This window comes from Mauremys reevesii, linkage group 11 (assembly GCF_016161935.1).
Source record: "Mauremys reevesii isolate NIE-2019 linkage group 11, ASM1616193v1, whole genome shotgun sequence".
NCBI classification, from domain to species: Eukaryota; Metazoa; Chordata; order Testudines; family Geoemydidae; genus Mauremys; species Mauremys reevesii.
Window position 1 is genome coordinate 15654121 of NC_052633.1, and position 21296 is coordinate 15675416.

General features: G+C 52.2%; 1 non-coding gene across 1 annotated transcript; it reads left to right on the plus strand.

The window, feature by feature from the left end:
* Positions 1 to 10899: 10899 nt before the first annotated feature.
* On the plus strand, positions 10900 to 10981 carry TRNAS-CGA. Its single transcript has one exon. It is a non-coding gene; the product is annotated as a tRNA-Ser (tRNA).
* The last annotated feature ends 10315 nt before the right edge of the window (positions 10982 to 21296 follow it).

The window sequence follows — 21296 nt, forward strand, 5'->3', positions numbered from 1 at the left end:
AGGGTGCAGCAACTAAGCAATAGAAGAGCTTAAATAGCAGAAAAGAAAATGAAACACAAACATAGAAAATCCAGTTAAATAATAATTACAGCAAGAATTAGCCACTGGGCACCTTTCTACATAAACATTACAACAATGCAATTTAGAGGAAAGTTCAATTTAGAGGAAACAGAAAACCCATTGCTTGCAATTAGCAACTGGAAAACTAATGACGCAGTGAAGCAGGATCAGAAAGCCACACTGCTCAGAAAGCTTTCTGAGGACAGAAGAGAGTGGAATTTGCAACCAGTAACTAAACAAGAGGGTGCAGCTACATGGTCTTTAAGGGTTTCTGTTATTCCCAGCGGGTTTGAAAGTTACACTTAGGCAATTTGGGAAATTAGTGCATTTTAGCACGAGTCACACTCAGTATTCAGGTTCTATTTCGAGATAGTGTGTAAAGGGCTAATAAATTATTAGTAGACATTTTAAATAAACGGTTAGGCATTTATTAGCACATCCAACAGGTTGCTTATAACCCATGACTTGAAGCTACCGATAGTTACAAACACCTCAGTAGACTATCTAACATCACATAGTCAGGGGCGGCTCCAGGCCCCAGCATGCCAAGCTCGTGCTTGGGGCGGCAAGCCGCGGGGGGCGCTCTGCTGGTGCCGCGAGGGCGGCAGGCAGGCTGCCTCCGGCGGTTTGCCTGCGGAGGGTCCGCTGGTCCCGCGGCTTTGGAGGAGGTCTGCCGAAGCCGTGGGACCAGCGGACCCTCCGCAGGAGGCAGCCTGCCTGCCATGCTTGGGGCGGCAAAATCCCTAGAGCCGCTCCGGCACATAGTGCTATCTGCAACATGCATGGAACATCCATTAATCACTTATTAAAGCTTTTATGAACCATTTATAAGTGGACCCAAAACATGTAAGCTAGCACAAAATTAAACACAGCTTTGCACATAGGAGAGACAGGGCCAAGTTGTGTTTAAAAACAGTCCCAACCCTCCCCAACCAACTAATATGTGAAACACAACCACCTTTGGTTACACTAAAGCCAAAATCATGATTAACCTCATGTTATTTAACTTATTTTAAACCATAAAGCTTTTCCTACTGCAGACATGGCTGCCGCGGGAGGTGCCCGCTCTCAGCAATCTAAACTAAGGTGGGGATCAGGAACTATAACTAGGAGGAAGAGCAGATGAGAAATGCTTTCACGCAGTTACATTGACAGGAACAGAGGCCCAGATATTCCAGGTTATTTAGGTGGCCAACTCACATTAATATCAAGGAGAGTTAGCTGCCTAAATATCTTTGAGGATCTGGTCCAGACTCTCTATATGCAGGTGTGATGGGGATACTGTGTGAGCGGATCTCATCCCTCCTGCAGAAGGCAAGTCAGATGTTTCTGTAGCACATGATCTGTGGCTCCATGGAGGGGGCCAGGGAAGGAGCATGAGGGCTGAGGGAGGCATGAAGGGGAAAGCTCTGGAGAAGATATGCATCATGCCCTCACCAACTGGACAAGAAATTCTGAAGAAATATTTTGTGGCTGAGCCCTGGGGAATTTCCCTTAAATAGGGTACCAGGATCAGTCATCAAGTGAGGAGTCCCTGACCACATGGGTTCACTAAAGCTGCACTGACGGAGAGCTGGGGCAGAGCTGGAGGGCCCCAGGAATCTCTGTGGAAGCACAAGGCTTTTGTGTTCATGTCCCTTTGCAATCAAGAATTCCCCTCAGGTCTGTAGGGCTCGGGGGTCACATCCCTGCTTCTTCTAGCAGTGGGTAAATAGCATCTCGTGTGAGAGATGACTTTAGAGGAACTCTGTGAATGGAAAGACATGAGTTTGCCTCCACGCAGTCCCCCTCATGATAGTCTTTCTTCTACAGTTCTGGTGCATGCTGGGAGCAGGAGACCATGTGACAAACACTTTGAATGGTGGAGATCCATACCAGCATAATGTAGGAGGCTACTACAAGCTGGCACAATTTAAAGCAGCCCCAAGGCTCCTCTAAATTATGCTGGAGGCCACCCCAGTCTCCACTATGCCCAGGATCGGTCTCACCTGAGGATTTAGCCCATGATGTTCACACATGTGGTCAAATAGGCAAAATAAGTTTACCCATTATCATCTTCTTTATAGCAAGTACTCACTGTTAATCATCTTGTGTTACCATTGTTATTTCATTGTGTATGCCACTCACATCAACAGGGGAAGGTGAGGGGAATTATTGAGTGAGAACAGTAAATGATGTCCCAAAGTCCGGCCATTAACGTCCACTGTTGTACAGAAAATTGTAAAATTATTTCAAAACAGTGTGAAACTGCTAAGCCGTTTAAAGATGACTTGCTATGCTAGAAAAAGAAAAAGGAGGAGGATCCTGGGGGGAAATAAATCCATACTCTTATGTAGATTGTCATCTCTTTTTCAGGTAGGAAATGTTTTCTCATCTGTTTGTACAAGTGCCTCATACAGTGGAGTCCTGATCCTTAATTGGTGGCCTCTATGTGCTACTGGAATACAAAAAATAATAAATAATAATAATACAGAGCTTTGCAATAATATTCTAAAGTTCATGCAGAAGATTGTAACAAACATCCCACTGGGATCCCATAATTCCACACAATCCAAATTCTAAATCCAATCCCAATCAGAGTCAAAAAGTCCCCTGAGTAGGAAATGTGTCTGTGATGGATTTCTGAGGAGTTCTTTTATGATACTTAGAAGGCCCTTGTTATTATAGTATCAAAGCTCCTATCTGTCAAGGAGGCACAGGCCGGCAGTGAGAGTGGCTCAGAATGCCTCCCAGAGCTCCACAGGGAGCAGGAGGTATGCACCTATGGCTACCCCTTCATGGAGCACAACACACTCCCCACTACATGCCAGTCACATGAGCCAGAACACGGGAAGGGACACGGCTCTACCTCTGCACAACCTCCTCTGGGGCCGTGTGCAACTTCAGGGGTGTATGGAGAGAGCTGTCCCAGTGCTCTCCCCAGAACAGGTACTGCTCTTCTGCCAGAGGTGAACCAGGGTGCACAGGCTCCCAGTATACACCCCCAACCCTTATGCACCTATGTAAGAGCCTTTCCGAATCTAGCTTTGATTGTTCAGTGGAAATTTCGGGGTCATTATGATCCTTATCATGCTATAATTGACGTGAACATAAAAGCTTCTGACTGCCACTGAAGTCAGATCGGGCCAAATGCTGTGTCGACCGACACTCCACTGAAATTTCATTAACTTGGGATGGCATAAACCAGCATTGACATTTAGCTCATGATAATTTACAAGCCAAAACACACTATCTTGCTGCACCAGGAGTTACATTTTCTTGCTCATTTGTTGGTGCTTCCATTTGTTCATTGACTGATGCACCGAGGAGATGGCTCTAAAATCTGATACTATTAAAAACGTACACCATGCGTAAGGATATGAATATAAATATTTTAGAGGGAGAAAAAAGATCAAGCTTAAAGCAATTTGCCAGTCAGAAGTAGGCATCAACACACATTTCCACTTGAGAGAAACATTCACAGTACACAGTCAATGCGCATCCTTTATTCCCAAACACAGTCCTTCAGGATATTATATGTCCCTACAGCTTTGTTTAATGTACAAGAACCAACAAATGTCACCCAGTTTCTTAATGTGATACTGACCCAGATCAGATTAGTTTTTATCAACATCTCTGCCACCCTTGTCAAATCCTCGGTTGTTGTTTCAAGTAAATTCTGTTGCTGACAGCCTCTTTGTAATAACAAAGCTTTGATAGCCTTTAAAGGCGAAATGAACAGTTTTAAAACAAAGACAATTGCTTCAGATTCCAAATCTGATTCCAAATCAGGAACAGAATGTATCTGCAGACTTACCTATGGAGAATACTCATAGTTTAAAACAAAACATTTGAAAAGCAATTCCTTCTTCTCTAACCTGCCAGCCCCTACAGTCAGGATTCTGGGCCAAATTCAGACCTGTAGCAAGCGCTGGCCCTTGTTGTAACTTTGCACTTCAGCAGCTAACAGCACAGACATCTAAATCAATGGTGCGAATTAAGGGTAAATAATCTGGTTCACATAAAACAAGCAGGCTAAAGTCTTGCCCATCCTTCATACTAGATGGGATTTTTCTGAGGTTCTAAACAGATGGAGGTGACTCTAGTGTGAAGTTAACCACCCAAAGACACTCAGTAGGCACCAGAAAGAAACAATGTGCTCTTGAGAGTTTAAGAGGCAAAGTGGGACAGTGCCTGGGCAAACTGGTGTGTTTAGGATCCACCTACCTTATTGTACTTTACTTATTATACATATAAGAGGTGTAGTGGATAACCTGACCCAGAAAAATAAAGCCAGCCCCTGTTATGGTGAAACAGGCACTACACTGCAGTGAACTTAGGAGAGAGACCCCACAACAGAGCAAATCATTGTTCAGGGACTCCACAGCTCATTCAACCACAGAGTACCTAATCCTCTAGTACATCCTCCTGTGTTAACAAACTCCCATGGTTTACAGCAGGTGCATGATGCACAGATTAAGAAACAGAGCTGGTTGAAATTTTTCAGCCAAAATTTTCTACCACTGTAAAATGGGGTTTTGTGAAAAATTGAACTTTTCAGGAGGAAAAGGTTTTCAGTTACTTCCCCCCCACCCTTTTTTTCTTTGGTAAATTTCAAAAAGAAACAATTTTTGTTTAGTTTTGAACTGAAATTTCAGATTCTGACAACCAAAAACTTTTCAAATTTTTGTTCCCTTCCCTTTTTTGCCATTAAATTCAATTATTAATGATGCCATTAAATGCAATGATTACTTATTAGCCAAGATGGTCAGGGATGCAACCCAGTCCTCTGGGTGTCCCTAAATCTCTGACTGCCGGAAGCTGGGACTGGATGACAGGGGTGTATCACTTAATAATTGCCCTGCTCCCTTTAGTCCCGCTGAAGCATCTGGCACTGGCCACTGTCAGAAGACAGGATACTGGGCTAGATGGACCATTGGTCTGACCCAGTATAGACATCCTTAAATTCTTAATATTCATTATGTTTAAAGTTTGGGAATGAGGTCATGATGCGTATCTTTCCACTGTGCAACTTTTTGAATGGATAGAGTTGAAGAGACAGTTTCATTTTTCAAAGTGCCAACATTTTTCAGATTGTGAAAATTGAAACCAGCATTTCACTTTGAAACTAAATGAAATTTCATTGGGTTTTACAAAAAAAAAAAAATGAAAAATTTCAGATGAAATTTTTCTTGTTCAGAATTTTTGATGGGGAAATAAGGTTTTGATTTCTATGTTTCTATTTTATCAGCGCTATACATAGGAAGCCTTGTGCATGATTACATCTATCCCCTTAGTCCCTCATTAGCTGTCTTCAGAGCATGGCACTCATCACTGTTAGCAATTTTGCAAGGAAATCCAGAACCGAAGAATTTTCATTTATCAAGAGTAATAATTGGGATCAAATCATTAGCTGGCATAAACCAGTGTAGCTTCAATGGACCTACACTGAATTTACACCAGCTGAATACCTGGCCCAACATCTACAGTGATAGTCCTACAAGAAAAACTTTTATACAGGCTAAGTTCTGCTATAAAGTTAATTATCCAAGAATCCCTATCTGAATACAAGGAGGAAAAAAAATGGATTGTAACAGAAGGTAATAGATTAAATGAAAACCTCTCCCAGACAATTAAAGCCAAACCTGCTTTATTCTGCACCAAAGCTTTAAGTAGGAAGGTGTGCAGCGTTGTATACTAGGCACTGCTCTAACTCTCCCATTTGCACCGTGCTGGGTCAGCTAATGTCATAGCTTGGAATCCTGCCCGCCTGATTCGTTAGCCACCACTATTATCATGCCAAATGGGAAGTTGTTAAGTATTCACTTATTAACAGCCAATAACATTTGTTCTTGTTGTTGTTTTCACACAAATAAACATACTGGCAGCTGGGTTTACTTTCAGCTTTGCTGATTCACTGACCAAGGAAAGTCATTGTCTGGTCAATGTCTGTTTATAGTTCAGTCTCTCCACAGCCATTTTAAATTTCATCTCTTGAACCACCATCAGAATCCAAGAGATCATTTAAATGCCATTTGTGATCTGGATTTAGAAAGCCATGCCCACCGTACGTTTCCATTTGTTATTCTTTAAAAGCTAAATCAATGAATAGCCAACTGTAATCAAGCAGAACATTTTTTGATATGGGATTTTTAAATGAACTAAAAGCTTACTCTCAAATTAAGAATTGTACTTTAAACAAGCATTATCAACATCTAAAGCCCTGATCCTGCAAACACAATTATGCACAAATTTAACTTTATTCCTGGAGGTAGGTCCATTGTCTTCAACGGAGTTGCTCCCATGTTTAAATCAAGCATGTGTGCTCGTGTTTTCAGGATTGGGGACAATCAACACAGACTGTGGTACAGCCCACGGGTCAGATTCACCAGTCCAGGTGAGCTGAGGTTGGCACACATCTGGACTGAGTGAGTAAAGGTAGTATCAATTTACATTGTGGTTAGAAATAAAAATAAATTAATGGAGATATCCTATCTCCTAGAACTGGAAAGGACCTTGAAAGGTCATTGAGTCCAGCCCCCTGCCTTCACTAGGAGGACCAAGTACTGATTTTTGCCCCAGATACCTAAGGGGCCCCCTCAAGGATTGAGCTCACAACCCTGGGTTTAAGCAGGCCAATGTGCCAACCACAGAGCTATTCCTCCCCCCTTTGAATCTCAAATCAGAAAGCCCCTGGTTTCCAGCACAAGCTAGAGCAGCTTCAGAACTAAGTATCAGAGGGGTAGCCATGTTAGTCTGGATCTGTAAAAATCCACAAAGAATCCTGTGGCACCTTATAAACTAACAGACATATTGGAGCATAAGCTTTCGTGGATAAATACTGTGACAAAGTTCCTCCTTTACCTTGGTGGGTCCTGCACTTATTGGCAGATTTGCTTATCTCATAGATTCACCCTGTGGGTCAGGAAACAGCCCAGAGACCTTCCTCTCTGGTAGAAGCCACAGTCCAGGTCAATTCCTCCTGGGTTTGATCAGGAGTTGAGAGGTTTGAGGGGAACCCAGGGTCGCCCTCTACTCCGGGTTCCAGCACAGGGCCCTGTGGATTGCAGCTGTCTATAGTGCCTCCTTGTACAGTTGCACAACAGCTACAACTCCCTGGGCTACTTTCCCCATGGCCTCCTCCCAACACCATCTTTATCCTCACCACAGGACCTTTCTCCTGGTGCCTGATGATGCTTGTACGCCTCAGTCCTCAGCAGAATGCCTACTCACTCTCAGCTTCTTGCACATCTCTTGCTCCCAGTTCCTCACACACACTTCCTCTCCTCTGGCTCCCCCTAGCCTGACTGGAGTGAGCCCTTCTATAGCACCAGAGGGGCTTTAATTAGAGCCAGGTGCTTAACAGCCTCACCTGACTCTTAGCAGGTTAATTGGAGTCAGGTGTTCTCATTAGCCTGGAGCAGCCCCTGCTCTGGTCACTCAGGGAATAGAAAACTGCTTATCCAGTGGCCAGTATATCTCCATTCTACTACTCTGCTGTGCCCAACTGGCCTGGGTCTATCACAATACCCACTTTGTTAGACACAGGCGTCTAGCTTATGCTCCAATATGTCTGTTAGTCTATAAGGTGCCACAGGACTCCTCAGAACTAAGTTACTCTAGTTCTATCATGACATAACTCCATTGAATCAGGCCCATGATGTTAAAACAAATCACAAGATGTAATAAAGAGGTTTGTCCAAAATATGGACAAAGTGCTTCATGTGTGTATTTATTGTGATTCAGACGAATGTTGGGTGTCAACATTTCCTTTACATTTATTTTTAAAAATTTTAAAACCCCAAAAGCACTCAAAATTGAAACAAGACATTTTGTCAAATGAAACAAAAACAATTTGACAATTTTTCAATTTGCAGAAAATGTTTAAAAAAAATCATTTTCTGTTTGACCCAAAATGACTTCCTCTGCCTCCGTTTTTCAGAATTACCAGTGAAATGAAAAAATCTGTTATTTGCCCAACTCTGATGTTTAGTCATCTCATCTGGGTGCAGACTCAACACCACGTGACCTGGATGCTCAATGACATGCCACAAATAATGAATAGCCAAAGATCTAGTCTCAGGAAATAGTGTTGCCAAGTCTCCAGGATTGTCCTGGAGTCTCCAGGAATTAAAGATTAATCTTTAATTAAAGATAATGTCATGTGATGAAGCCTCCAGCATGGACTGACCGGGAAGTCTTGGATCTGATCGCTTGTGGGGCGATGAGTCTGTGCTTTCGGAGCTGCGCTCCAAAAAATGGAATGCAAAGACCTACAAGAAGGTCTCCAAAGCCATGGCAGACAGAGGATACAGCCGGGATACAACGCAGTGCCGCGTGAAAATCAAGGACCTGAGACAAGGCTACCAAAAGATCAAAGCGGCAAACGGACGCTCCGGAGCCCAGCCCCAGACATGCCGCTTCTACGAGGCACTGCATTCAATTCTAGGTGCGGCCGCCACCAGTACCCCACCACTGACCGTGGACTCTGACGATGGGATAGTGTCGACGGATGGTTCCTCGGAGATGTTTGTGGACGGGGAAGATGAGGAAGCAAATGAGGACGACAAGGCAGTCGACAGCGCTTACAACGCTGATTTCCCCGACAGCCAGGATCTGTTCATCACCCTCACTGAGATCCCCTACCAACCCTCCCCACCCATTAACACGGACCCTGAATCAGGGGAAGGATCACTTGGTACGTGCTTTAAACATGTAAACATTTATTTTTAATGGAGCAGGAATAGTTACTAGTTGAAAAGAAGGTCAATATATATGGGGATAGAACAGAAATCCTCTTGGGAGATCTCCGAGAAGCTCTCCTGCAGGTAATCCAAAAGCCTCTGCATGAGGTTCCTGGGGAGAGCTGCCTTATTGGGTGCTCCATGGTAGGACACTTTTCCGCGCCAGGCTATCATCAGGTACTCTGGGAGCATTGCCTCCACGAGCATGGCAGCATAGGCCCCTGGTTTGTGCTGGCTTTCACGCAGCATGCGCTCTCTATCTCTGTCACTGATCCTCCTCAGGGTGATCTCGCTCGGCGACTCCTGCATTGAATTAGGTGAATTAGGGTAATGTTAGTATTGGGAATGCTTCACTGTTCCTTTGCATAACAATAAGCGTCGGTTTACAGCCACGTGGTGGAGGCTGCAGAGGGGCAGCATACAGGGATCTTTCCTGGGGACAGCCGCGAGGGGGTGGAACAGGGGCAGAGTTAATGCTTTACGGATTGCCTTCAGCAGGAGGGCACTACTATACAGTAAGTTTTAAGCAACCAAAAGTCTATGGCTTACCATGCCTGCCCGCTCCACGGATTCTGCTGTCCTGCCCCGCTTGTCTGATCTCCAGTGTAAGACCACAGGCAATGAATGCAAAGGCTGAAAATTCGAACTTGTCCCGAGTGCGCGTGAGATAGGTGCTGTGCATGGTCTTGTTCACAGAGACAGACTAGACTATGTTCATTGTTCGCAAAAATGTATCTCTGTAAGGAATTCACTTCCTTTTTCCCATCACACAGCTGCAACTGTCTCCCGGCCTGCCACAGCATCCCCCTCACAGAGGCTGGCGCAGATTAGGCGGCGAAAGAAAAGGACACGGGACGAGATGTTCGCTGAACTTATGGGCTGCTCCCGAGCCGAGGCGGCCCAGCAGAGCCAGTGGAGGAAGAACATGTCTCAGTACCAGCGCTCACACAGCGAACGGGAGGACAGGTGGCAGCAGGAAGACCAGCAGGCGACTCAAATGCTGCTTGGACTAATGAGGGAGCAAACGGACATGCTCCAGCACCTTGTGGATGCTCTGCAGGACCGCAGGCAGGAGGACAGAGCCCCCCTGCAGTGTATCTGCAACCGCCCTCCCCCGCCACAAAGTCCCATACCCCCCTCACCCAAAGTGCCAAGAAGGAGGGGCGCCAGGGGCCGTGAAAACTGTCACTCCACCCCTGCAGAATGTTCAAGTACAAGAAGGCTCTCATTCCCAAAATTTTAATAAGTCCTTTCCTTCCAGCCTCACCCAAGACCCCCTCCCAGTTTCATCCCCTAACTGTCTAGTTGGTTATTAAAAATAATTTTCTGTTAATTGCTGTTTCCGTCATGTTCTTTTAGAGAAGACTGTGTTTGAGGTGTGGGGGAAAGGTCTTGGTTATTGGTGCCAAGAAAACCAGTGCTCTGAAGGAGACTGAGGAAAATCAAAGGTACCGAGAAGGGAGCTAGGGGGGAAACGTTTCGGACTTCCGGAAGTGACGGGCTCTGACCAATTAGTGGCAATAGATACTAACATAAAACTGAAACAAATCAGAGTGAACCAATAAATTAGCATTCCTGACTCAGGGGAAAAGGCTGGGTGGGGCCATGTTCCAAGGCAACAGCAAATGGTTCATAATCTGTAGTCATTTGAATGTGATTCATTTTTCCACTAACAAGTTTCTCTGAAGTGGTGAGAAATCCAGGGTCCAGGGGAAGGGAGCCATGGCCCATTCTCCTGTCGGACAGTCCAGTCGTGGCTTAGTCCTGTTTATACATAGAGAAAAGAGCCCAATACAAACAGTTTAATCCAGCGAGAAAGTCAGTCCATTGGCGGATAGAGCCGGGAGCTGGTGGGGGGCAGAGCTGGATTCTACCTCACTGTCTGAACTTGGTCAGGTCAGGTCAACTCTCCCTGTCTTGATTGTTACAGTGTGGAGAGGAACAATGACAGACCCCACAGGAGGGCGCTGGTTTGGTGCTTAACCACACGGCGAAGGAACGAGAGCCCCAAATTCCCCCTGGTGCTTTGGGAGCCAGGTTTGCTGTTTGAATTCTGCAGTTCAGATGACATCAGGCCTGGGCATTTCTCTGGCCTTAGGGGGCTGCTTTGCTCACAGCTGTGATGGCCGAGTGGCTAAGGTGTTAGACTCGAAATCCAAGAGGGTTTCCCTGCACAGGTTCAAATCCTGCTCACAGCAAGGCCAGTGTTTTAGCCACAGCCCGTCTAAGAGGCCGGGGTGGCTGAGTCTCCCCCAAACGGCCGCCCATGCAGAGGGGGGAACACTGGGGATGTGGGGCGAGTCACCCCTCCGTGGGCCCATTGTCATCTTTCGAGTGCTGGAAGCGAAGCTCCAGAGAAGTGGGGGCCCAACCTGCACCCCTTTCCGCTCTGCCTCTTAACCCGATGGCCTGCTCTGCCTCCTCCCATCACCCCTCCGCCTCTTCCCCCGAAGGCCTGCACCCCACCCCCGCTGGGCCTTTTCCCACGAGCCCCCTCCCTCTTACTGCCTCTTCCTGCCCCTGCTCCACCTCCTTCCCCAAGGACCCCCCACCCCCTGCTCACCTAAGATAGGAAGTGATGGGTGCTTGGCTCCATGGCCCCATGGTAGCCCCCCTTAGGGGAAATGGGCACAGAGGAGAAAGCAGCAGGTGAGTGGCGTCTTAGATCATAGAATTGGAAGGGACCTCAGGAGCTCAGCTAATCCAACCCCCTGCTCAGAGCAGGACCAATCCCCAGACAGATTTTTACCCCAGTTCCCTAAATGGCCTCCTCAAGGATTGAATTCCCAACCGTGGGTTTAGCAGGCCAATGCTCAAACCACTGAGTTATCCTCTTGGGGGAAGAGTGAGGGGCAGGTAGGGGGTCTGGGGGGAGGGGGCGGAGGGCAGTGAACAGCAAGTGGGCGGGGCCTCAGGGGAAGAGGATGAGCAGGGGCGGGGCCTCTGTGGCTGGGCCATGGTCTAGGCACTGGTGGCCCCCCAACTTCTAGGGGTCACTCATCTGAAACCCAGGATGAAATTGACATGGGCCTGAGTCTTGTTGGGGCTGAGGCTACATAACACCTTTACCTTCGGGGCTCTACCGGGGCATGAAGCCCCCAGACACGGCCAGAGACAGGGCAAGGGGCCTCAGCACGGGAGAGCGTCAGGCCCAGAGTTAGACGAGAGGGGCAGAGAATATTCTTCATTCTGGTTAGTTACACGTCGCCCTTGCTAGAAATTCTTCCTGTATTTTCTCCAGTTCACTCCCTGACGCTGTATCTCTGCCCCGTTCCCCTGTTTGTGCCATTGAATTCTCAGGTCCTGTCAAATAATAGCAGCAATCCCATCATAACACAGCAGCCTGAAATCTCAGCTCTCCCCCTCCCCTCGCGCTAACGAGAGAGAGGAGACCCAGGCAGCCAGTTTCTCTGGGACAGAAGACAAAGGACAGAGGCTTGTGGGAAGATGATATTGGATGCTTGGCTGGAAAGAGGGGGTGTCTGGACTGGGGAGAGAAAACAGCCAGAGCCCACATGGATGCAGAAGAGACCTAGCTGGACTGTGGACTGCAAAGAAAGGCGTAACAAGAACCAATGGCTGGAAGCAGAAATCAGAAAAAGTCTCATTGGAACAAGGCAGAGATTTGTAAGAGGGAGGGTGATTCATCACTGGAACAAGCTACCAAGAGAAGTGATGGATTCTGCATCTCTTGATGTCTTCCAATGAAGACTAGAGGCCTTTGGGAAGGTGCTTTAGTCAAAAAGAAGCTATTGTGATACACAGATGGGCTAGGATATGCAGGGAGTCAGATTAGATGCTCTAATGGTCCCTTCTGGCCTTAAGGCTATTAATTTATGAAAGACTGATGTTTTATTGTGTAGCGGCTCCATCCACAGACTGAACAGTCATTGAGTGCGGTGATCCAGGGGAAACAAGTCAAACACCCAAGGAGGCTGGCCAGGGGCAGGACATCAGCTTTGAGGGGAGGGGTGGGTGTGGCAGTGACATCACAAAGGCCTTTTGCAGGAACTCGGCCTATTGGGCAAAGGTGGTGGGGAGGGGGTGACCTCACAGAGAGAGAGACCCTGACATCAGCCGGGCAGAACTGAGATGCAGGGCCAGGCCAGTCTCTGAGACCCCCGGCTTTGCTGCCGCAAGTCTCCTTCGCGAGGTCTCTCCAGGAGGGCTGAGAGAGAATTAGGATTCACGGCTGTGAGCATGAGGAGGAACCTCTGTGGAGTTTTCTCCTTTCCTGCCACTGACTGTGCCAAAAACAAACTTCCCTTTGACAAGGTGTAGTGAGTGGGTGTGGCTCCCCTCCTGCCCAGCAGAGGGAGCTCCCTCCCAGACACCCAAGTGGGCAGAGCTCCCACCACCAGTCCCCGCCCCCCGGAAGTCAAGGGGCGGGACAGGAAGTAGGAAAGCCGGCAGCCAAAGCTCAGTCAGAGCCCAGCCACCGCCGGGAGCTCCTGACTGGGAACCCTGCAGGGCCCGAGGCAGCTGCCCGGACTGGCCGGAGCTTCCCCGCGCCCGCTACGAGGAGGAGCCGCCGGAGCCTCCCCGTGACCGGTACCCGGGGGAGCCGCCCGAGCCGGCCTGGCCGGACTTCCCGGAGGAGCCGCCGGACCTGCCACCAAGCCCTGGGCTGGAGGAGCCTATGCAGGTTGACTGGCCTGGAGCGGGCGCCCCGGATGAGGTAGGCCCTGAGGGGGAAGGTGGAAGTAGCCCGGGGGTAGCCGACCCCTGTCAGGCTGCAGACGCAGACGTCCCGATGTCCGTGTGTTGCGGTCAGGACCCCACTGACCACCAGCAGTGATAGCTGCTGTCAGGGCCCCGGGCTGGAACACAGTGGAGTGGGTGGGCCTGTGTCCCCCCTGCCACCCCACTCACGGGTGGAAGTTTCCTGGGCCTAAGGACCTGGGCTGCAGCATGCTGAGCTCATTGCACTGTTTGCTGCTCAGCCCCTGCAACCAAGGGCCTGAGCTCATTGCACTGTTTGCTGCTCAGCCCCTGCTCCAAAGGGCCTGAGCTCATTGCACTGTTTGCTGCTCAGCCTCTGCTCCAAAGGGCCTGAGCTCATTGCACTGTTTGCTGCTCAGCCCCTGCTCCAAAAGGCCTGAGCTCATTGCAATGTTTGCTGCTCAGCCCCTGCTCCAAAGGGCCTGAGTTCGTTGCAATGTTTGCTGCTCAGCCCCTGCTCCAAAGGGCCTGAGCTCATTGCAATGTTTGCTGCTCAGCCCCTGCTGCTCAGCCCCTGCACAGAGGGCCTGAGCTTTCTAACGCTGTCTACTGTCGTTCAGCCGGTCTAATAGGAGACGAGGAGTGAGTCGGTGTGGCTCCCCTCCTGCTGAGAGGAGGGTTGAGCCCCGGCTCAACCGATTACACAAGGTAAGAGGCTGAGAGAGGTTTGGAATCTGTTCAGTCTGATCCACCTGGCGCAGGCAGCATTCTAGGCCCAGGAAACACTGGCTTCCGGTGCCAGAATTTGATTTCCTACCTAGGATTTGATGGTTGGAATCCCTGGGGACATTGGGGTTTGTCCTTTTTGGTTTCCCTTTTCCTCTTTCCTCCCTCCTTTCTCCTCTTCTCTTGCTTCTTTTCCCCCTTTCCCCTGCTTCCCTCCCTCTACCAAGGAGGGGTGTGTGGAGTGTGGGCGGGGGAGGGAGGTTGGTCTCATTGCGGGAGGTCCTCACCAAGAGGTGGGGCTGGATCTGAGAGTGATCTCCTCTGATGGTGACCTGGGCCGTCCTTTGGCACATCTGGTGAGACCCCTCAGCCTCCCGCCCCTCAGAGTCTCAGTGCTGATTGGCCGAGCAGGGGGCTATCGACAGTGAGGAGACTCCAATGTACAACCAATCCTAGGTATGGGATTAATCTTGCTGCTTCTCTCTATTAATTGTCTTTTAGCAGGTCATGATTTCCTCTAATGTTCTAGGTCTTCTAAAATACTTGCTGAATAGTTACTATGAACAACTGTTGGTCTGTAGCTTACTTGAGAGCCTGCACCCCTTTCCGCTCTGCCTCTTAACCCAATGCCCTGCTCTGCCTCCTCCCATCCCCTCTCCGCCTCTTCCCCCGAAGGCCTGAGCCCCACCCCCACTCAGCCTTTTTCCCCGAGCCCCCTCCCTCTCTGCCTCTTCCTGCCCCTGCTCCGCCTCCTTCCCCAGGGACCCCCCCCCGCTCATCTAAGGAAGGAAAAAGTGATGGGTGCCTGGCCCCATGGCAGCCCCCCTTAGGGGAGGAGCAAGCAGCAGGTGATTGGCGTCTTGGGGGAAGAGTGAGGGGCAGGTAGGGGGTCTGGGGGTAGGGGGCAGAGGCAAGTGAACAGCAAGTGGGCGGAGCCTCGGGGGAAGAGGATGAGCAGGGTGAGCAGGTGAGTGGCGTCTTAGATCATAGAATTGGAAGGGACCTCAGGAGGTCAACTAATCCAACCCCCTGCTCAGAGCAGGACCAGTCCCCAGACAGATTGTTACCCCAGTTCCCTAAATGACCACCTCAAGGATTGAATTCACAACCGTGGGTTTAGCAGGCCAATGCTCAAACCACTGAGTTATCCTCTTGGGGGAAGAGTGAGGGACAGGTAGGGGGTCTGGGGGAGGGGGTGGAGGGCAGTGAACAGCAAGTGGGCGGGGCCTCGGGGGAAGAGGATGAGCAGGGGCAGGGCCTCTGTGGCCGGGCCATGGTCTGGGCACCGGTGGCCCCCCAACTTCTAGGGGTCACTCATCTGAAACCCAGGATGAAAGTGACATGGGCCTGAGTCTTGTTGGGGCTGAGGCTACATAACACCTTTACCTTCGGGGCTCTACCGGGGCATGAAGCCCCCAGACACGGCCAGAGACAGGGCAAGGGGCCTCAGCACGGGAGAGCGTCAGGCCCAGAGTTAGACGAGGGGGGCAGAGAATATTCTTCATTCTGGTTAGTAACACGTCACCCTTGCTAGAAATTCTTCCTGTATTTTCTCCAGTTTGCTCCCTGCAGAAGAGACGGTTACTCACCGTAGTAACTGTTGTTCTTCGAGATGTGTTGCTCCTATCCATTCCAGTCAGGTGTGCGCGCCGCGCGTGCACGGCTCTTCGGAACATTTTTACCCTAGCAACTCTGGCCTGCCGGCCGGCGCCCCCTGGAGTGGCACCGCTATGGCGCCTGTTATATACCCCAGCCGGCCCGTCCGCTCCTCAGTTCCTTCTTGCCGGCTACTCCGACAGTGGGGAAGGAGGGCGGGTCTGAAATGGATAGGAGCAACACATCTCGAAGAACAACAGTTACTACGGTGAGTAACCGTCTCTTCTTCTTCGAGTGATTGCTCCTATGCATTCCAGTCAGGTGATTCCCAAGCCTTACCTAGGCGGTGGGGTCGGAGTGAGACATGGCGGAGTGTAAAACCGCGGAGCCGAAGGCTGCGTCGTCTCGAGACTGCTGCACCAACGCGTAGTGGGAGGCGAAGGTGTGGACAGAAGACCAGGTAGCCGCTCTACAGATGTCCTGGATGGGGACATGGGCCAGGAAGGCAGCCGACGAGGCTTGCGCCCTTGTGGAGTGAGCGGTGAGGCGGCATGCTGGCACGCGAGCAAGCTCGTAGCATGTGCGGATACATGCCGTCACCCAGGTGGAAATCCTTTGTGAGGAGACCGGCTCGCCCTTCATGCGTCGGCGACTGCGATAAACAGCTGGGTCGAACGTCGGAAGGGTTTCGTCCGCTCGATGTAAAAGGCAAGCGCCCTGCGGACGTCCAGGGTGTGCAGCTGTTGCTCACGAAGTGAGGCGTGCGGCTTCGGGAAGAAAACCGGGAGGAAAATGTCCTGGTTGAGGTGGAAGGCTGACACCACCTTAGGGAGGAAGGCTGGATGTGGTCGAAGCTGCACCTTGTCTCCATGGAAGACGGTGTATGGTGGACCAACCGTTAGAGCCCGGAGCTCAGAGACTCATCTCGCTGATGTAATTGCGACGAGGAAGGCTGTCTTCCAGGAGAGGTAGAGCAGAGAGCATGTGGCCAGAGGCTCGAAGGGTGGACCCATAAGCTTGGCCAGGACGAGGTTCAAATCCCAGGCCGGGGCAGGACGCTGCACTGGAGGGTACAAGCGGTCCAGCCCTTTAAGGAAGCGGGAAACCATCTGGTTGGAGAAGATGGACCGACCTTCCACAGATGGACGAAAGGCGGACACTGCTGCCAGGTGTACCCTCAGGGAGGAGACCGCAAGACCTTGCTCCTTAAGGTACCAGAGGTAGTCCAGGATGGTAGGGACAGGGACTATGAATGGATTGAGTCCTCGTTGGTCACACCAGAGCGCGAATCGCTTCCATTTTGCAAGGTAGGTGGAGCGAGTGGAAGGCTTTCTGCTCTCTAGCAGGACGTGTTGCACTGCCGCCGAACAGTCCCTCTCTGCATGGGTCAACCACGCAGGTACCAGGCTGTAAGATGGAGGGACTGCAGGTTCGGATGGCGGAGTCTGCCGAAGTCCTGTGTGATGAGGTCCGGCCATAACGGAAGGGGGATGGGATCCCGAACGGAGAGCTCGAGGAGCAGGGTGTACCAATGCTGCCTCGGCCAGGCCGGAGCGACGAGTATGATGCGGGCCCTGTCCCTCCGAAGTTTCTGTAGCACTCGGTGTACGAGCAGGAACAGAGGGAAGGCGTAGAGGAGGTGATCCTTCCAGGAATAAAGGAAGGCGTCCGACAGGGAGCCCAGCGAGCGACCCTGGTACGAGCAGAACAGGTGGCACTTCCTGTTCGCCTTGGAGGCGAATAGGTCTACCCGGGGAAACCCCCACCTCCGGAAGATTGTGTGCACGACATCGGGACGGAGAGACCACTCGTGGGAGAGGAACGACCTGCTGAGATGGTCGGCCAGCGTGTTCTGCACTCCCGGAAGAAAGGACGCTTCCAGGTGAATTGAGTGGGTCACGCAGAAGTCCCACAGGAGCATCGCTTCCTTGCAGAGGAGGGAGGAGCGGGCTCCGCCCTGCTTGTTCACGTAGAACATCGCCGTCGTGTTGTCCGTGAACACTGTCATGCAGCGGCCTTGCAGGCAGGTGCGGAAGGTGTGACACGCCAAACGGATCGCTCGCAGCTCGCGGATGTTGATGTGTAGAGCGAGCTCTTGGGGTGACCAAAGACCTTGGGTGTGTAGGTCACCCAGGTGAGCTCCCCAGCCGAGCGCTGAGGCATCCGTGGTCAGAGTGGCGGATGGGCGAGGAGGGTGGAACGGGACTCCCGCACACACGACCTCCGGGTCTAGCCACCAGCTGAGGGACTCGAGGGTTGGCTTGGTGACTGTGACCACCATGTTGATAGGATCTCGATGCGGCCGGTACACCGACGCTAGCCAGGACTGGAACGGGCGTAGGTGGAGCCGCGCGTACGCGGTGACATACGTACAGGATGCCATGTGGCCCAGGAGGCGGAGGCAGGATCGCACCGTCGTGGTAGGGAAGGTGATGAGGTCTCTGATGATGGAGACCATTGTCTGGTGCCACGATCATGGCAAGCAGGCCCTGGCCAACGTGGAGTCGAGAACCGCTCCAATGAACTCCACCCGCTGTGACGGAATCAATGAGGACTTCTCGGCATTGATGAGAAGACCGAGTCGTTGAAAGAGGAACAGGATTTCTGTCATCTGGTCCATTACCAGCCGCCGAGACTTTCCTCACATCAGCCAGTCGTCGAGATACGGGTAGACGTGCATCTGACGACAGCGGAGGGCTGCGGCAACCACCGCCATGCATTTGGTAAACACCCTCGGTGCAGTGGATAGGCCGAATGGTAGCACTGCGAACTGGTAGTGCACGTTGTTGACTACGAACCTCAGGTAGCGTCGATGGGGAGGGTAGATCGCGACATGGAAGTACGCGTCCTTCATGTCGAGGGCGGCAAACCAGTCTCCTGGATCCAGAGAGGGAATGATGGTCCCCAGGGTGACTATGCGGAACTTGGGCTTGAGCAGATACTTGTTTAGCTCTCGAAGGTCCAGTATAGGACTTAGCCCTCCTTTCGCTTTGGGGATGAGAAAATAACGGGAATAGAATCTCCTGCCCCGTCTGTCTTGAGGCACTGCCTCTATGGCACCCACGCTCAACAGAGTCTGGACCTCTTGAAAGAGGAATTGCTCGTGAGAGGGGTCCCTGAAGAGGGACAGGGAGGGTGGGTGGGAAGGGGGGGCGAAACAAACTGAAGGCAGTATCCCGACTGGACTGTTTGAAGCACCCAGTTGTCCGTTGTTATTTGGGACCATGCCGAAAAGAAATGGGAAAGGCGGTTGTAAAACAAAAGGGTAGGATCCGGTAGGGAGAGTGATCGGCTGTCCTCGGGCGTCCCATCAAAAGGCCTGTTTGGACCCTTGGGGGGCCTTGGAAGGGGCCTGGGCCTGGTTGCGCCTGTTGCCGGATGGACAACGGCGATTTAGGCCTGGTCGCCTGCTGTTGTAAGGGCGATACCGATGCTGAGAGAAAGGCCGTGAGGGTTGCTGCCTGAAGGACCGGCGCTGTGGTGCCGGTGTGTGCATCCCGAGGGTGCGGATCGCTACGCGACCGTCTTTCAGGGTCTGGATCCGGGCATCAGTTTTCTCGGAAAAGAGACCCTGGGTGTCAAATGGCAGGTCCTGCAATGTGTACTGCACCTCCGGTGGCAGTGTGGAGGACTGCAGCCAGGAGATGCGCCGCATCGTCACTCCTGAGGCTAGGGTCCGAGCTCCCGAGTCTGCGGAGTCAAGGGCGGCCAGGATGGAGGACCTGGAAGATTTCTTCCCCTCATCCAACAACGCCGAGAACTCTTGGCGGGAGGCTGTTGGGAGCAGCTCTGTAAACTTTGCCAGGGACACCATGATGTCATACGTGTACCTGGCGAGGAGGGCCATCTGGTTGGCGATGCGAAGTTGCAGGCCTCCGAACGAGTAGACCTTGCGGCCTAACAGGTCCATTCGCCGGGCCTCCTTTGACTTTGGCGCAGGGGCGGGTTGACCATGCCTCTCCCTGTCGTTGACCGACTGCACGACCAACGAGTCTGGGGTCGGGTGAGTATACAAATACTCATAGCCCGTAGGGGGGACTGAGTACTTGCGCTCGACCCCGCGGGCCGTAGGAGGGATGGATGCCGGCGACTGCCAGAGCGTGGTGGCGTTCTTCTGGATTGTCCGAATGAATGGTAAGGCCACCCGTACTGGAGCCTCCGCTCCAATGACGTTCGTGACGGGGTCCTCATCCTCCTGGACCTCTGCTACGGGGAGATCTATGGCCTTCGCCACGCGGCGAAGGAGGTCTTGGTGGGCCCTCAGGTCTATCGGTGGAGGATCCTTGGCAGATGCTCCGGCCACCGCCTCGTCTGGTGACGACGACGAGGACAAGCCCTGGACGACAGCCTCCGTGGATGGATCTTCCAGCGGTTGATCGGCTGGCTCGGGCTGAGGATGCCTCTGGGGGTCAGGCGGTACCGAAACCAAACCCGGTGGCGAAGGGGGCGGTCGGCTGACAGTGGCCTCCGGTACCCTGCGCTCAGAGGCAGGGGCTCTTGGAGGAAACGGTACCCCTTGAGTGTCGTAGTGGGCCCAGGGGACCCAGAAGCCCCACTGTTGTGCACCCTGAGGCTGGCCCTGCAGAGTAGGTGGCAGGTGCCCATTGCTGTCTGCCCCGGAAGCGACCGACGTGGGGCGGGATGGCCATGGGGGTGCAGAGGCGCTGACGGACTGCGCCGTGGAAAGAGGCAGTCTGGCCCTGGAAGGTGCCGAGGATCGGTGACGGGCATCATCGTATCGGGATGGTGACCGAGACCAACGTCCGCTGCGGTGTCGGGAGCTTGACCGGTGCCGGGAGCTCGACCGGGATCCGGACCTGCGGTGCCGGGAGCGGCTGCGCGAGTCACGGTGCCGGGAAGCAGACCTCCGTCGGTACCGGCGCGAAGGCGATCGGGACCTGGAGCGACGCCGGGAGTGCGACCGGTACCGCGATGTTGAACGGTACCGGGACTGTGACCGGCGTCGGGACGGTGACCGGTACCGCGATGGTGAGCGGCGCCGGGATCTTGAGCGGCGGGACGGTGACCTGCGTCGGGACCGTGAACGGGACCGGGAGTGCCGTCTATGTCGTCTGTCCGGAGACGGGGGCCGGATCATCATTGCCGGCTTTCCCGCCGATACAACAGCCCGCACCGGCGGTGCTGGGGGCTGGAGACTCGGAGCCTATGTGAGCTCTATGAGCTCGCACGCCGTAGAGAAAGTCTCAGGCGTGGATGGCAGCCGAAGCTCAACCGCGGTCGGTGCCGGGGAGCATGGCGGCGCCGGAGTCAATGGCCCGGTGCACGTCCTGTGCACGGCCACAGCGGGGACCGCAGGTGGTGTAATTGACTTGGCTGCTGGGCCCTCAGCGTGGGACTTGGCAGCTGCCTTCACCGGCTTGCGCTTCTTTGATGGCGACAGGGAGCGGTGCCGGGCCTTCGGTGCCGCTGGCTGAGGTCGCGGAGCCTCGGTGCCGGAGCGGCTCGGGGCCGCCGGTGCGCTCTGCACCGATGTAGTCTTCGGTGCCGGCGCGGACGGTGCCGGGGGCT